This window comes from Pyrgilauda ruficollis, unplaced genomic scaffold (genome assembly GCF_017590135.1).
Source record: "Pyrgilauda ruficollis isolate IOZ18807 unplaced genomic scaffold, ASM1759013v1 scaffold18, whole genome shotgun sequence".
Taxonomy (NCBI): Eukaryota; Metazoa; Chordata; class Aves; order Passeriformes; family Passeridae; genus Pyrgilauda; species Pyrgilauda ruficollis.
The window spans coordinates 5,930,959-5,947,102 of NW_024516984.1; positions in this window are offsets into that span (position 1 = coordinate 5,930,959).

The window sequence follows — 16,144 nt, forward strand, 5'->3', positions numbered from 1 at the left end:
CAAGGCAGAATGTAAGATTGTTAACGCATCCAACTAGGTTTTATCACATTTGATGACAATAATTTGCTTTCAATAGACTTAATGGCCTGAAGTATTATGCTATTATCATGTCAATGCTGTATGAGGAAAGAGCGCTAGTTTGAGTGCTAGTAGCACCTTAGTTAGGAGACCATTATGTTATATGCTGTAGAAAATTATATAACATTGCTACTTATAAGGGCATAAGAAAAAAGAACTTTGGTGCTGTCTTAACAGCCATTTCCTAATTCATGGTCTGTTACATACCAACACTGAATATTAGAGTGAGTGGGAGAAGATTAGCTTTAAAATGGGAAAGAATGAGAATTTATTTTAGATTAAGAGGAAGGGTTGTAGCAAGACTGAAGACGTTCTCTAGAACTTTCTAACATCTTTTATAAAGCAAAAGTTTGAATACTTTTATTTTTTAAACAAAATTGAGTCTTTTGTTTATTAGTTTTGTATTTCAATCAGAGGAATCTGGTTAACCATAGGATACACAGAGTGATTTAGGCTAAAGATACAGGTTTGTGCTTATGAGCCACATCCTATTGAGAACACCCACATATCTCAACACCAAAGAACTTTTGCATGTGGAGAAACAGTGTGTGCTGCTGGCTGCCTTGCAGGGAACCACTACAGCTTTTACAAACCTAACTTTCTGTATTAGTGTCCAGGGATTTCAGTGGGGGACGTTGTTGGTATGGGGTTCCTAATAGAAAGAGCTGCATGCAGGGCCAGGTGCGGCATTCCCAATGGTTAGAGCAACAAAAGAGCAGAAAGCAGCATTTCCTATAATGACACTAGAGTATGTGACCCACAGGGTGAAGCTGACAGGGAAGGTGCTACTGTCCCCATAGCTCTTCTGATAAATTTGTTCCTGCTCACATAAGTACCTTGTCCTTATGCTACATTTTCTTCCCTCGGGTCACTGTGGTATCTGTTATGCAGCTCGGTATCAGGCATCTGGTGTCTGATTACAGCAATTATTTCAATTTCTAAGGCTACTGCTAGACAGTTTCTGCCAGTGTTGAGTATTTATAGGAAGGATGCCAAGAGCTTAATCATCTCACATATGTTTTAAATTATTGATTTTTATATAGATGCAAAATCAACAGGAGTTTATTTAGGTATGTGGGGTTTGTTCACTTCTAAAGGTGGCTTTTAAAATTCAGATAGAGATTTTTCTATATTTAATCTGGAAAACTCTCATCTCTTCACCTTCTTCCCACTATTGTCAGAGAAGTGGTTTGGAAAGCTTTCATACCATCTGATAGCTCTTCCAATCTGTGAGGATTCATGGCATCACCTTTCTCTAAATACATATTCCCTGGGAATCTGTTGGGACAGGACTCAGGTGCTCCATCTCCTTCAATTATATAGCTAGATACAGCATGTTTGCTCTCTGCCTGCAGCAGCTGAGGTGTCTGCAGGCCCACCTTCCCCTGAGACAGCTGACATGCTGAGGATGGAGCCTCCAGGCTGCACATGGGCCTGACACGCAGGAGCACAGCTACACGTCCTCTAGTGCGGGCGCTCACCAGTGTGGTGGGGCTGCAGCACCACCTGAGCACACCCACTGTAGAACCTTCTTGAAGAGTTGGATGTTAAAAACCTCCCCCTTTGTATGCACATCTGGGATGAACATCTGAATCAGCCAGCTCAGGATATATAACCTGCTCTCCTCATTGCTCTTGGTATGGGACTGGGCATTTCCTACAGCGCCCCACTGGGCTAAGTTAATACTTTCTTTGTGAGAGCATTCTCTGTATGTACATACGACATTTTCATACATATGCTTTATAATTTTTTAACCCATATAAAAATATTCAGAATATCCTGATCTACCTTTCAATCTGATTTGGATGATTTTCAGTTAAGCCTGTAGCATGATGCATTTTAAGTGTAAATTATCTTGAAATAATGAGAGAATTAAAATGAATGAGGAAAAGTACACTTCAATTATTTTTGTGGACATCTTAAATCTCCTGCGATTGCATTTAGTTCAGAGAAAATAAGCTCTCTGCCTCCAACGTCAAGTAATTTGCCATACTAGAGTGATGGAAATATTCCCAAAGGAAGCTGCTGCTCTGGAAAAAGAAAACAGCATTAGACATTTAAAGCTTCAATGGTTAAAACGTTTACTTCATAAATATTAAAGGCAAGCCAAAGCTTCTAACTCTTCCACTCCTGTAAAGGATGGTGCTCAATCACAGCGGAGCAGAGACGGTGTCAGTGAAGATGCTGGAAAGGATCGATGCAGTTCCCTAGCAACAGGGCTACGTGTCTGGGGTTCCTGCATCCGCAGGGACTCTCCTGACCCACTAAATCAAGGCAGCAGTTTTGCCTCTGCTGCCATTGTGCTTTCTTGGAACAAACATTTGCACTGCTCTTATTTCTCAGATCAACCCAGAGATAAGAGAAAGAAGTAGCAGTGGGGTGGGAGGAAGCTAATTATATTGCCCCTTTAAAAAGGCAGCTGTGTTTTCTGTCAGGATAATCCTTTAAAGAAAGGTAGCTTTATGAGGGGAAAGGAACCTCAAATGCACTGATATAATTATTGCTTTCTAATGTCAACTAATGGACCTGATGTTTTATTATAGAGCAATCTCAGTCCGTAGCCATGGAGTGTAGCTTCTGAGCAGAGGTGATATTAACTGTGTTCACAGGGCTGCATAATTGCTATGGGAAAAGCAGGCAGTGAAAAGCATACATGGCTTCTTTGTTTTGCCATTATTTTAACACTGTTGAACTTTGTAAGTTAATTGTGGGTGGTAGCGTGAAAATAATTCAGTTTGCCATTATGGAAAAGCATTTTTAAGATTCTTCCATTGTACATGAGAAAGCATTGACTCAGTATGCACGTGCTTTTTTCCTCCCTGTGCCAGTCAGAGCCAATATGGCTCCAAACAAATCTGTTTTGGTTTTAAATTTGGTTGTCTAACCAAAAAATACAACAGGATAGGAGAAGCAGACAGATAAAAGTCAATTAAGATTAATTCTAAAGGATTACTGAGACAATTTTTTCATCTGGCAGTTGCAGAAGAAAATAGAAAGCATTTTGTATCAGGTTAAGAAGCACATTTTACTACTGTTACAGGAACATGTGTTATGTATCAACCTTGATGCTGCTGACAAATTTAATGTGATCTATGGACAAATTTCTATTTAATTTTTCTTTAAATATAGTATCATGACCATATGCCCTGTATATTTTCTCTCTCTCTTGTTTTCTTTCTTCTCTTTGAAGAAACCCCCAAGTCTCCCAGTGTTGTGTAAGACATGTGGGTGGTCTGTCTGAGCCCTGCCTGACACAGCATAAGAGCCCATCAGAGACAGGTACTGGATCCCAAAAAGAGCCAATTTCAGCAGCAAGGCTTCTTGCCTGTATTTTGAAATACCATGGGGTATTTGTAAGCTGAGATCCATTCTTGTCTTTATGTTAGATTTTTCTTTATTCCAAAATACACTGAAAATGCAAGACACTGGAATCATTAACTGCTTCCTCTGAGTGGTTAAAGATCATCTTAAGCCAATTGGTTTTAGTTGCCTTCACAGCGTAGTTGTAATTAAAAACATTCATATAGCTTAAAAGTTTTTAAGAATCTGGAGGAAAATGTACCATCTTCTCTAGATATACCAAGAATTGACTACTGCCTACCTCAGAACAGATAACAATTACATGGATCTCTAGTTTCTCCTGTATTGAAATAATTTCAGTGCAGTGTATTAAAAGCAAACAGACTGAAGGTTTTAGAAACATTGTTGGATGTTTTTTTCTTGATTATCTCTAGGCTGATTGCCTTGTAAATCAGAGTTGAATTGAGTGCTCAGTCACAAAGTAAGAAAAATCTTTCATCTTCTGAAGGATATGGCCATAGGCCATAAATTTCAAAAGGAAGTCTCAAGCCACCAACCCTGTCAAGAGAGTAAATGAGGGCAAACAGAAGCTGAAATAAAGATGAAAATGCAATGAATCATATATTTTACTTAAAAAATATTAGTACTATAATAGGCTGGACTAGTTGTACTACCTATTCTTTAATTTTATTTAAACTAGGACTCAATACCCAAACTCCATCTGAGTAGTTTAGCGTGCATGAGCTTCACATTTATCACTTCACTGTGTTAGCAAGCCAGCCCTCCTCTTCTGAGAGAGATGAAGGCCAAAGCAGTGTTTCTCAATAACCTTCCTGTTTCCATAAAGCACTTCAGGACATGGCAGGTTACATTATTGTGAATCCCTGGATGAACATCATTCCACAGCAATTCCTCTCTGTTATCTAAGGAGCAGGGTTTTACACTTTGGATATTGCCTACAGGAAGATTTTTGACAGAGGACAAATATGGTCATACAAGCTGACTGCTGCTGATATAAAGAAAAGCTCTGGCCTGTCTCTATCCTGTGCAGAAAATTACTCTACAATGAGTCCTAACAATATCCTAAAAGTTTTATCTTGGCCTGAGGAAAATTTTGGCTTTGGTCAACTCTATACCTTAGCAAAGTGGCTTTCCAGAAGCAATGGATTTTATTAGAGCTCACCAGTTGGTCACCAATATAAACACCCAAAAGCTGCTCTGCCACCTAATACGGACAAAAGCAGGCTTGGCATTGTTACAGCCTGTGGTGAGGGGAAAATGTCCGTCCCTCCACCTTCTATCAGACTGGTGAAACAAGGGAAAGAGAAACAACCCTTTCCTCCACTACAGTCCTGCCCCAGTCAGTCTTAGCTGGACACTTGTACTCAGCTCTGGGTGTGGGCTCCTTACCAAAGACTCTGCTCAATACACAGGCAGCAGCTGTGACCCAAAACAGAAAGGAAGGCCATTTTTATATAACTTTATCTGAAAAAAAAAAAAAAACCAAAAAACAAAACCCTGGGATAGGGAAAGTCTCTTTTTTGACAAGCAAACATCTTGACTGATCCACTGTGAAAGATGGAAAAACCTCCCATGCCTCCAAAAATATACAAGAGTAATTGAACAATTTGGGCTCACTGAGGTGTGGAGGGCACAGCTAAGAAGCGCTGTCACAATTCTTCAGGGCTTGACAGCTCCTTGGGAAGAGTCTATTTTTTAGTGAGCTGCTCATTAATCAGGATTCTCTGTAACACTTGGGATAGCCCTAGGACCTTAATCAATTGTCTTTTCTCAGTAGGAAACTAGACAGTCTAGCAAAATGCAATGTTGGTGCTCATAACAGGTCAGCCCCTGGCACTGGGTTATGTTTATGGGCTGTGAGACTCTTCCTGAGTGCTGTATGCAGTCAAACTACAGATTTTTTTAAGGGCAGCAAACAGTCAATAGCCAAACCTTGGGCACATTCATGAGTAGTGGCAGCAGTTCTGGGTGTAATTTTCTAGGTCTCAAAGATTCTAATGATCTGGTAGTCCTAATTTTACCTTTTTCCTCCCCACCCTCGTGGCTGGTTGAGAAAAATACAGGCTATTCTTTCAACTGAAAAGTAAATTTTTTTGGTTTTGCGGTATTAATAAAAATCCACTCTCCTTAAATACCTAGTTCATTGTTTAGCAATGATGGTTAGAATAATGGAAATGTAAAATATTTGCTGTGGTTCAAAAAATATTTGGGATTGTTTGTTAAGTAGCACAGCTATGTGATATGTTAGTATATTACATTGGGGTCAAAAGTGTTTAGCTAGATTATGAGAATGATTTAACTCTGGGGTATGAGCTGTGTTTCATCAAGGTATTTGTTGGTTTTTGCTGATTTGTTACCAAAGTGTTTATAAGATACTTTGAAGTCACTTTGTCCATAACCATGTTGTAAATGTGGAATTGAGGTACTTCCAAATGTGCAGATCAGCTCAGGGGAATAAGGTGTCTGGAACACAATATTCAATAAATATGGGCAAATAAATAAATTAAAATTTTTGGGCTATGAAAGAGACTGTTGGGAAAAAAAGTGCTTCACAGGTTTATCCAAGGTGACACCTTGACTGGATTTGATGATGCTGACAGGTCCTTTGCAATTCAGAATATTCCATGATTCTAGTGTCTTTGGAAGCAGTTGGGACTTTTGTTTCACAAGTCCAGCGTTTTTTGTTATGCACAGAATAGTAAACTGCTGGGAATGGTTTGCTTCAGAAAGGTGCTTTTTAGTAATAATAATAATAATAATAATAATAATAATAGTAACAGCAATAACTACTTTACTTTCTAGTTTCCCTTGACCTAAGTGTATACTTTCTACATCACGTTGTGATGGTCAGAAAGGAACCAGCAAGAGTGGCAAAGATTAAATAGGCACTGTAAGTTCTCAGTTCAGTCTGAGTCATCAGTATTTTTTTCTCTGTGTGTCAATACTGCCATTCCAGGCTTCTCAGTCAGATTCTTGCTTCCACTTCTTGCATATATTCCACTTCTTGCATATATTTATTTATTATTATCATATGTGTTATATATACAGAGTTGTACAACAGCAATTGTTTTCAGAGGTGCTGCATAGAACAATGTTGAAGACCATAAAATTTAACTAATCAATATTCTAATAAGAGGCTTCTAGTGCAAACCCCTACAGATGACCTGAATTTACAATGCAGGACACCAAACCACGATTAATATCCTGCTGATTTCCTATAATTCTACCATCATCTAGAAGAAGCAGTGCTGATAAGACAGAAAGAGAGTTAAAGGACATTGCTAATTTCATACGTGATCCAGCATTACCTTTTAAGTATTTAGCATTTCAAAGAAAGAAGTGTAAATGAAAGCACAGATTCAGGCCAGTACTTTTCATGGTCAGGTTATAAACAGTCTTCCCCTTTCACTTCTTTATAAGAATTATTTCACACCTTTGCTCTGGAAGTGATAATTCAGACCTTTTGGCATTAGCCACTATTCAATAAATTATGTGGTTGGAATAATGTTGGAATCTTATGACTATGGTCCTTGAAAATACAGGAAAAAATGTCTTTACATTCTCTTTTTCTTATGCTCTGAGTGCAGTTCGTGTTACTGTTTTTTCTGAAGACTGTCATCCTATATTCATCTGTACTCTTGAATCTGTGCCTTAAGTTCAATTCAAATGTGTGGGTTCCTGCCTCCCACTTATTTTGCAATCAGCTACCATGCATTCTTCATACAGAGATACACAGACCAACTTAAGAGATTTCATATCACAAAACTTAAATAAATTTGTCGTTTTAATCCCTGTGACTTCTAGAGGCACTAACTGAGGTGTGGTAATTTCAGGTATTGGACATTTTTCTTCTAAGAGACATATCCCAGCATTCTTAAAGACCTCCTATACAAGATCTTATACAGCCTAGTTACTCTTTGCCTTGGTACTCATTGCTGCAGGGTTACATCAGAGGCTAAAACATACAAAGGAGAGGGTTATTATTTTAATTATTATTGTCTCTACTTTGCAAAGTGCTTCCTGGGTTTGCCCAAACCTCAAGGAAGTCTGTGGCAGAACCAAATCCTATGGATTAAACAGAGTAATTTCTAATCATAATTTCCTTTATGGCTTTTGACTGAAAATCAAGTTGCCTACAAAAAAAAAAAAAAAAAAAAAAAAAAAAAAAAAAAAAAAAAAAAAAAAAAAAAAAAAAAACAAAAAAAAAAAAAAAAAAAAAAAAAAAAAACAAAAAAAGGAGAGGGCAGATGCACAAATGTGTAAAGTAATCTTTGCAAAATTTTTTTACTGGTGATGACAATGTGTAGATTTGTTTTCATATGTAACTTGCAGTGATGGAAGTCAACCACATGGACTTTTGCAACGATTTAAACTACAAAGTGAGAAGAGAAGGGTGAGTCAACTGTATAGCACCGAACTTTGACCTTCCTTGTGTCTATTTTTAAGTGACCTAAATCACAGTCAGTATTGATTTCTTTCTCATGGAGGCTTCAGCAAAGTTCTCACAAAGACTTTTTCAGTAGGATAAACGAACACACATTTAATGCTTTGGTATTCATGAAAACTCTCTGGGAACTCAGAGTATCAAGGTTTAGTATTTTACACCACTGTCAGTCCAAAAAGACATCTGCTCCTGAGCAGATGATATAAAAAATAGATATTAAATGATACTAAAAATAGAGAGAAAAACCCAACGAAACTCAGTAGAAATGTGGTATCTCTATCGACTTTGCAATATCAACATTTATATTTCATGTTGTTCCTTTGTACAAGATACGATAATTACATGTATGCTTAGGAATGTATTTCCACCCCTACTATAGGTGTTAATTAAAAGGAAGACACTGTCACTGGTAATGTCACAAAATATCTTTATTTGAAATGTATTATATTCTAAATTGCAAATAAATGCTATTTAGAACTACTTGGATACTCATCACTTTTTTATTCCTTGTAATGAAGCTCATAGCTATTTCCATCCCAGTTTTTGAGAGGAATGATTGCAGAAATAGGGATAACCAGATAGTTTAATGCCTTATTTTAAAAGTGCTACTAGTATTAATTGCCATCAGTGCAATGCCATCTGTCACTGTCCCATAACAACATGTAAGCATCCAATTAGCAAATTCAGGATACAGTTTAATTAATCAAATGCAACATTTAAAATTTAAGCTCCTTATTTCTCTACTCACTTCAATAATCCCTTGTTTCATTTAATATGGTCTCATCTCAGCCCTCTTTTTTCCCCTCTTTGTATTACCTCACCTTCAGCTTGCGTGTTAGAGTTGCAATTGGAAAACAATGGTTTTTTTCACATTTTTATGCACTTTTCCTATTATTTATACAAAGACCCAATTTCAAAATATGGTAAGTAGTCTTTTTATTCAAAGTACAACATAAGTGAAAAGATTAATTACGGTTTTGACCTTCAAATTTGAAAAATCAAAATATTTTTGGTTATAGCTGACTAGGCTTTATTCATTTACAGGTTAAAAAGTCAACAAATTTCATTAAGCACAGCAACAACTTTCATTCATTATCTTTATTCCTCTAAAGAAAGAATCTGGTAGGCTCTCTTTCCTGTGTACATTTGTGCTTTGGTGAAAGACAATGACATTGTGTTGAAAGAGAATATTGAGAGAAATTGGATTCTAAGCTTGGATTATTTTGTAGTAGGAGACCTTTTTTTAATCAAATTTGATAAATAACTTCACTGATAAATGAGTTTTATTTCTATAACACTCTGTGCCATGATGTGATAGAATATTTTCAAAGCACATATTACTCCTGGTGGTGATAGCAGAAAGGCTAAACTTTCTTGACTATTTGATCCTGCAGGAATGATTTTGTGGCTTCTTTTGCTCAAATGGTCAGCAGTAGATATTAATTCCATCTCCTCATTTTATTCTGCTCCTGTCAAAATAATCACAGTGGAAAATAATTATTTCTGAAGACACTCCATAAGAAAAGAGATGGCATTTTGTGTTCTGAAATGTTTGTATTGAGTGGACTGGTCATAGAATATTTAAAGGTAATAAATGGTAATCACAATCCTGAGCAATACACCTGGCCCCCAAACCAGGAATTTTTATTTTTGGACATTACAGAGACAGCCTTATATATTTTTTTTTAATTATTTTTTATATTGAACCTGCTCTCTTATCATTTGTTTAAAGATAATTCCAGAAACACATTTAAGCCAAATGGACAGGAAAAAGAGTGACTAAAACAACCTTTTGATACTTGCAGCCGTCATTCATTACTAATCATCAGCCGTTACTAAAAGTTATGCAACTCTATTACCACCCAGAACAGAACAGGAGTTGCTTGGATTGCATCCTGGAATTAGGGCAATTGGGACAGAAGTCTTCCTGCAATTCCTTTGACCCCTTTGTAATCTGTGCTGATTGCTGGCTCAGTATTCTGGGGAAAAAAAAAAGTAACAATAAACCCCATAACTAAATGATGCTGAAGTGGTTTCATACATAACCCTGAATGGTAGCACTCTGAGACCAGTGACTGTAACCCCTAAATCTCATTTCCACCCTCTTTCACATACACATGTTCTTTGGTCCTTTCAGTCACAGTGTGTGAGTGGCAATAAAATTACAGGCTATTTTGTGCAGCAGAGTGCTTAAGATACCAGACCAGAGTGATAAATGTCTATAGGGAGAGCTGGCTTAAATTGTGGTCAATACTATGGATCAGATTAGTAAAAAAAAAAAAAAAAAAAAAAAGGCATCTTTAAGAAATACAATTCCTTATTAAGCAAGACTTAATTGCACTTCTGCTTCTTCCCTCATATCTCAGAGCATGTTTTTTCCAGAAGAAAGAGTCATACCTTCTATATCTTGCCATGACACCCAGTTTCTACACAAAATGATCCCTAAGTTTCAGCCCTTGACCCTCAGCTGTGTTACCTTTGGGCTGAAGCACACAGATCATATCTTCAAAGATATGATACCATGATATCACATCTTCAAAGATTCCTTAACCTATGAATGTAAATTCCTCATTTTTCCTGTGTTATTGAAAGACTTCTTCCAGTGAGTGCACACGAAAAGTAGCAGTGGCAGGAGGATGGCAGGATCAGCCTTGAAAATGCTCTGCTATTTACCAATGCAGGAAAAAATTAATTCACTCAAAATTGCAAACTCAGAAACACATCAGGGTTTGTACTGTTTTGCCTCTTCAGCATTTTGTCACAAGTTTTAAAATAGCTATAAGCTGTTGGTGCATGCAAATGCAGGCTAGTATTCACACTTTCCTCACTGATCTTTCCCCTCTGCCCTCTTCACCATTAAGAAGGGTCTGGGTATGGGACTTCTCAGATTTTTTATTCATTCATCACTGCAAAAATGGAGTTCCACAGATATCTGATACTCCTCATAGGACTAACTATAGAAATTTTAAAGGTCTTGTTTTAAACAGGAAAGGAAATTTGCCAAAAAAGATAAGTGATCCAAGCAATGCAAAGACCTTGATATGGTTATTGAGAGTGACATGCAGATGGGGCTGTGATCCAAAAATGACTCTTTAGGTTGCTGTCTGATCCTGTAGAACCTGTCTTGCTGAGGGCTGTGAAGAAGTGCTTGTGCTTGTGAAAATCTTTGCCACATTGACAAAGCACATGATCTGTCGGTGCGACATTACTGATGTTTTTATGTCACATCACCATGGCTCCGCATGCACCCCTGAAGCCTCCATAACCCACACAAGACACCAGCAGGAAGGACTCCAGTCAAGAACATACGTTCCATTTTCCCAGGAGCTGTGAGGGATGTGAAAGGTGTGATGTGGTGCTGTTCCCCAACACCATTTACAAGCTGTCATCGCACCCAGTGCCTCTTGGAAACTCAGTCTGATGTACTTTAACCAGGGAGTTTAGAGAATGGCCTTTGGTTGAGGTGCACCCTGGGTACCCTACCCAGCCCCTGTGGGATTTTCAGCTGTGATATTTCCAGCATCACAGGAAATATGAGGGGAAGACTTTTGAGTGGCAGCATCAATAAACCAGGGGAGTTCTGGGTCCACATTCCTCTTTGTGCTTGAAAAGGTCACGCCACTGTGAGGTGAAGAGGACAGAGGGCAAGCAGAGCAAACACAAGACCTCATGGTGCTCTCACAGGAAGACTAACAGCTCACACAACCCCCTTCAGCAATCAATACTGTTCACATTATTCACCAGCTCGAGAGATGGGAGCTGTGCCCAGGCAGGCACAGACCTCCCTTGGCCAGCCCAGCATGGGCTGGGTGCTCCTCCTCCTGTGTGGAGAGGCAGGGCACTCCACCACGCTTCCCCAGGGATGGACTCCTGCATTGCACTACTGGCACAACATATTGAACAAACATGCACTTGCCTGTGTTAAGCAAAGTCACAAAAGAGAGGCTTAAACCCAGCAGTTTTGGATGTCTAGGAATTAAAAGTATGTGCAAAGTCTGTTAAAAATTAGATAAATATCCAGTATCTTGTGTTTGTCAGGAGATCCCTTTCCCATACAATATTTTGCAATATTCTTAATATTTTTCACTTCCAAGCCCAAGACTGATCTACTTTGCTTCTGAGAGCTGATAAAACATTGTCAAGCAATGTGCTTGGTTGTGGAGTAGAGTTCATTTGGCAGACATGAGAGAGAAACATTAAAAGTAATGTCTGTTTTTCTCAGAGAAACTATGTAACTTCTCTGCCAAAATAGAATCAAAAGTGTTGGCAACATGTGATTATTTTAACTCTATATTCATATAATACCGCATATAAATATAAATATTTCATAGGGAAATTCGAGACAGAGATGCTGGTGATTCTATTGCCCTTTATAATGGTAAAAACCAGAACATATCCAGCAAACCTAATGACAGTAGAAGAGATGAAAACTTCCCCATAAATTTAGTGAAAAGGCTTGTGAGGAAGTAAACAACATTAAAGCATAGATGTTGTAGCTGGTCATAATTTTCTTCTCTGTTACATGGCACTACACTACTCATATAGAGGTCAAGATAGGATTTTTTGATAATAAATCATAATGTTTATGAAAAATTTGCATATATATCTGCTATTGTATCTCTATGAAGAAGAAAGAAAACACTAAGTTGCTGACTATCCCTAGCAGAAAACCAGGTTAATCTTTAATGTCTTGATGATTAAACAACAGAATTTTAATATTTCGTATTTAACTATTTTTTGACACATCAATTTTTACATGAGGTTCAGTAAAGAACAGTGTTCAGTGTTTGTCAACAACTTACATGGTTCAGTTTTTATGTTAGTTTTGTAATCTGTGCACTGAAGTAAGAACAGAGTTTATATATATATATATATATGTGCATGTGTGTGTGTGTGTATGTACCTGTTCTGTCAACTCAAGGGTAAATCTGTCATAATGTTTGTTAAAACTGAATTCTACTGCTCTGCTGATGGGCAGTAGTCTGCTGATTGGTTTTCATGACTGATTGAAGGACCAGGTTTGTTTGGATGACGTGTCTGCTTGAGAGACAATGTGAGGTCTGGTTTGGGTGCAGCCCCCTTGAAGGTAATTTAATTTCTCTATGCAAAAAATTAGTGCTTTTGGAAATCACCAAAGTTCAGAGGTGGTGGCTGGCTTTTCTTGGTCATCTGGGCTGTGATGGACATGTAGTAATTTCCAGCATGAAAGGCAGCACTGAAAGCTTATCAGAAAACAGGCAGAAAAAGGCTGTAACACTCAGTGAACAGCACAAGACCTTATGGAAGGGGAAAGTCCCTGTCACTAGCAAGCTGAATGTGAATTGGAATGGAAATGTAGCTGGTGATCTGTGGCTCTGATCAATGCTTACTCCATAGTTCCTTAAATACTACAGCAAAAGAGAGAGGTCAGGATAATGAGAGTATGGGGAGAATTGGCATTGTTCAACCTGGAGAAGAGAAAGCTCCAGAGAGACCTTAGAGCAGCCTTCCAGTACCAACAGGAGCCTACAACAAAGATGGAGAGGGACTTTTTACAAGGGCACACAGTCCCCATAGAACAAGGAGAAGTGACATTAAGCTGAAAGATTGTGGTTTTAGACATTAGAAAGACATATTTTACTGTGAGGATGCTGAGACACGGGAACTGGCATAACCAGAGAGGTTATGGACACCCCATCCCTGGAAGTGTTCATGGCCAGGCTGGAGGGGGCTTGGAGCAACCTGGTCTAGTAGAAGGTGCCCCTGTAGGGGGATTGAAACTAGATGACTTTTAAGGTTCCTTCCAACCCCAACAATTCTGTGATTCTGTATTCTGTGATTCTATATTCTGTGATTCTGTATACTTATCCTTTTAGCCTGCAGATTTTCTACTTTTCTGCTGCCAGGAGAACTTAAAGGAACATATATTTCACTCAAGTTTTCTGTAGCCAGCTTTGGGGATTATGGATTCACCATGTCATAACAGCATTTATTTTAGTTCATATCAGGAAGAGGCACATTTAATCTCAAAACTCTCTAAAGTGAATTTATTGACTCAGTGCAACACAGACGTCAGAACATCTTTGTACCCCTTTTTTTTTCCTCTTCTCCCTGATGTGTGCACTGTGTACCCTTCAGTCTTATTTAGGGTTTTTTTGTTCTTACTCTGGTCTTCCTTTCTCTCTCTACTTCCTTTTATCCTTGCATAACAGACACATCAGTGTGCAACAGTTTTCTTTGCATTCACAATCAGTTGTCCATGGCACAAAACACTGAAGTTGAAGAGCAGAGAAATGCAATTATGGCAGGACAATATCCTGCCTTGGAGAGGCTTCAGAACAAACTCTGATATGTAATGAATCAATATACAGTTGCCATGGCAACCTTCAGGGATCACATTTGACCTTGCTGCCATGGAATCCTTCCCTTAAGAAACAGACAAACAAGAGTGTTTGCTGCATGAGCCTTCATACTCCTGATCAAACCTGAACACCAAGTTTTGAGCAGCCTTGCAGCACCTGTGGTGTCATTAGTATAAAAAAAATAATGCATTAAATTGTAGCTCCATGTTTGATGATTCCTTGAGGTCACAAGTATGGAAATAAATTGGAATTCTAAGCATCTTGGAATCAGATTCTGCCTGTATAGAATGAGTTGCAGAAAAAAACAATCAGAAGATCACATTGTTTTTCTGTGAGCCTATTGTGTTTTATCATATTATCTTGAATCATGGCTTTGGGAGGAGGGATTAACAAACATAGTGAACATGCACCATGGCTAATCTTGGGCTGTAGGATCTCTTGTGTCTGTGAAACACTGAGCTATAGTCAACTACTTTATTACTGCCTTGCAACAGTTAAGAATACAATTCAAAATATGCCCAAAGCAAAAAAAAAAAAAAAAAAAAAAAAAAAAAAAAAAAAAAAAAAAAAAAAAAAAACCCAAAAAAAAAAAAAAAAAAAAAAAAAAAAAAAAAAAAAAACCAAAAAAAAACCAAACCCAAAAAAAAACAACTAAAAAAACAAACAAAAAAACCAAACCAAAACCAACAACAAAAACACCCCAAAAACTAAACAAGAGTTTGGGGGGAGTAACTGTGATACTCCCATTGATCATGGGGATTAAGCATTGCCTCCACTGATGCTTTGAGGCCAAAGGGGCGCATAGAAGTGTAAGCTACTCAAATGACATAATGCCTCTTGCCTTCTTGTTTCGTGGTATTCACCACATGTTGGCAGCTCAGATCCTGCTTGTTTTAATAATGCTTCTCTTGACATATAGCTTCTTATTATTTCCTGACTGTTAATTTTTACAAGCTTTCCTTTTTGAATTACTGACACATGGCATATTACAGTTTTATTCTCTTACAACTGTGCTGTTTGAACACATAAAAAAATAAAAGCTTGTACTATGCCTAGGGACACTTTAAAACACCACCTAATAAAAATCTTTAATATGTAGTTCTTACTCTTTGCAAAGGTTTATGTGTAGCAGGTTTGTGTTCTGTTCCCTGGTGAGTTTTTGTATGGAACTATATCTGACCTCAATATCAAGCAGATCAAATTGTTTGGGTTTCTTATTCCCTCCAATTTTAGTTGTTTTCATGGCTTTTTTTTTTTTTTTTTTCCTGAAAGGATTATAAAATAGAATCACTGCCTCTCAGCTGAGGAGAAATGTTCATACTAAGAAACCTGCTAGTTTGCTGAAGTGTGTCAATGGATTTTCAAGTGACAGGAGGTAGGAGGTGATGAAATGTGTGTAAGTTAATACATGTGCATTTTTCTCTGTGCTCATTTTTTCTAGGTTTACCTTTTGACTGACCTTAACATAATTAATTTAACATATTTTTTGCTTTTGAAAAACTTTTCCTTGTAATGTGGTTACTTTTCAGGATAAGAAAAATATAAGTTTTGGTGAAATATTTGATTTCTAATTATATGTAGGTTTCTGAATGATTTGCACTTTTGCAAAAAGTGTTCCATTAGGAGTAGGGTGCTGGGTGCTGTGTGTTAAATTGGCCTAAGGCAGTAAGATCTACAGCCTCTCTGTTATCATCTGCATCCTCTTTTTGAAAAGAGGAAACTTCATTTGAAAAAAAAATTGTAGATCTAAGAAAAAACTCCGTGATCTTTTTCAGCTCTTTTGAGAGCATTCATTCTATCAGATTTTCTACTTGTTTCAAACCAGTTGTATTTATTTGGAGTCCTCTTATATTTGGATAATGGTGTACTCTCAGTAGTAGCCCATGTGTGATTTACTTTGTGTACCACTGGAAAAAATGCAAACCAGGTGATGAATAGTACAGTAAAAACTGCTTTATCT